The following is a 2415-nucleotide window of genomic DNA, read 5'->3' on the forward strand; positions in this document are numbered from 1 at the left end:
AAAAAAAAAAGTTTAGCGCTCACAAAACTATACTTACGTAAAGCTGCAGAGAAAAAAAAGGAGAGTTTTAGTCTTAGTCAGTGAGGTCAAATGTGTCATCACAACCAGTATCAGGTGGTTCTGGTGCGTGCATATTATGAGACTGGGATGACTACGTGACTGACTGTGAGTCAGTTTTTGATATGACTTGCAATAATGGACTTTTCAAATCTTGCTCAGCACAAATAGGAATCTTATTAGGCTATAATAATAGTAGTAGTAATAATAATAATAATAATCATAAAAAGACACGAACCGAAAACTGAAGAGTGAAAAATAAGTCAATGGACCACGTTTAAACAATGAACAACAAAAGTTAATAAACATATATATATGTATGTTTATTAACTTTTGTATATATATACACACACACATATACTGTATATATACAAACTAACTCACAGCAACCGTTTCTTGGGGGCTCACACATTAGCAGCTGTAGTAATGATGACATCATCAACAAATGTCAAACAGGATTATTTCCTGCTTGTTGCAACACTTAGGCTATCTGGGCTTTCTGATATTGCAAATGTAAAATCATAGCAATTTATCATATGAGTGCTGTAAAGCTATTTTAGTTTTTAAGACCGTTAAACAAGGACCAGTCAGGTAAACTGAGTCAGATATCAACTTTTTTTGTGTTGCATTGTTAGAATTTCCTGAAATGTTCATTCATATAGTCAATTTGAGTGTATATTTTACATCTGATATACTTTTGGTTTTACATAGTTTTAATCAACTAAGCTTCAACTTCAGTGTAAAGCAAGTGGTAGTTTTCAAAATTATACTAGTACTTTTCTGTGTTTCTTTGGGTTTTTATTCCAACAAACCTAGTCAAAGAGAAGGTCAGTCCCCAGAATGGGATGTAAGTAACCTACAATCCCCATAAAAATAAGAGGCATGAATGGACACAGAGGCTTAAGACTTTAAGTTGGAGAGCAAGTACCTGCTATTGTAAACAGGTCTGGAGGCATTTGCAGCAGTGGGGGATGGTAAAGCCTCCCTGTTAGAAATCATGAGCCAGAATTGTGCAAGATTTTTCTTAAACTTTGGATCTCTGAGAATAGCACACTTTCTAGTCATTTATTAAAGCATTTAAGTGAACAACATGGTCATAAAGTTGTGACACCAATCTGTCACTAAAGCTTATTGACTGACTGAAAAAAAATTAACATTTAAAAAGGAAAAACTAGCATGTGTAAGCTGTGTAAAATGTAGATAAAAACAGAATGATTTTCAGATCTCATACACCCATATTTTATTCACAGAAGAGCACAGGGACGTATCAGCTGCTTAAACGGAGAAAATGGCAGCAACAAATGTGAAAACAGGTGGGACAGGGCCATGTTTTAGGCTGTGTATCACCCCCTCCCCTTTTAACAGCACTCCATAAATGTCTAGGAACTGGGGAGAGGAACTTCTGGGAAAGGACTGTTCTTCCAATCTTGCCTGATATAAATTCCATGTGCTCAACAGTCCTGGATCTTCTTGTATTTTTGTTGTATTGAACTGAAGGCAGTTCAGAACCTGGACTCTTCTACTTCAAAGCCATGCTGTTGTAATAGATCTAGGATGTGTGGGTCCTGAAAAGGACATCAGCTGGATGGAGCAAATGCTGCTAAAACCTGATTTCTGGAAGTGTCTCTGAGCTGATGCAATGACTTCCATGACAGAATCATGTCTGTTTTGAATGCAATACTGCCCGAGTGCCCAAAGACTATATAGCATCCAATACTGATTGCACACAGAGATTCCTCCAGATTTTAAAAATCTTTTGATGATAATGTTTTTTTTATTTAGATGATTTTTAAAATCTTTACAATTTTACCTTCGGGAATATTGTTCTGAAATTGTTCCACAATTTGTAAATGCAGATGTTTTATTTACAGATTAGTGAACCTCTGCCCATCTTTACTTCAGACAAACTCTTTTAAATATCCAATCTATTGTTGACTTTTTGCCAATTAACTTAATTAGTTAAAAATATTTCACCACCTGTTTCTTTCACAACCTTTTTAAACAATTGTTGCTGCCATCAAATTCAGAATGAGATAACATTTTAATAAAATAGTAAATTATTAAAAGATTTCTATGTTTTATTGTGAATAATATATGGTTTTAAGAGTTTTGACTTTGATTGCATTCTGTTTTACACTGTGGTTTTTTGGTAATGGTAAGACTTTAAACCAACTTTAACTTTAAAACAAAATTATCATAAAAGAAAAAGAAGAATAAAACTATGAGGATGTGCAGAGGGGAAAATAAAACTCATTAAAATAATAAGATCTAGGCTATGATCACTACAACGCCCCTTTTAAAAAAATCTGTTTTTTGTGCCAGCAATGTCGACTGGGCTTACTTCATGCCTGAGAAACT

Source organism: Pundamilia nyererei, unplaced genomic scaffold, assembly GCF_000239375.1.
Source record: "Pundamilia nyererei isolate P.nyererei 1_Seehausen unplaced genomic scaffold, PunNye1.0 scaffold00149, whole genome shotgun sequence".
NCBI lineage: Eukaryota > Metazoa > Chordata > Actinopteri > Cichliformes > Cichlidae > Pundamilia > Pundamilia nyererei.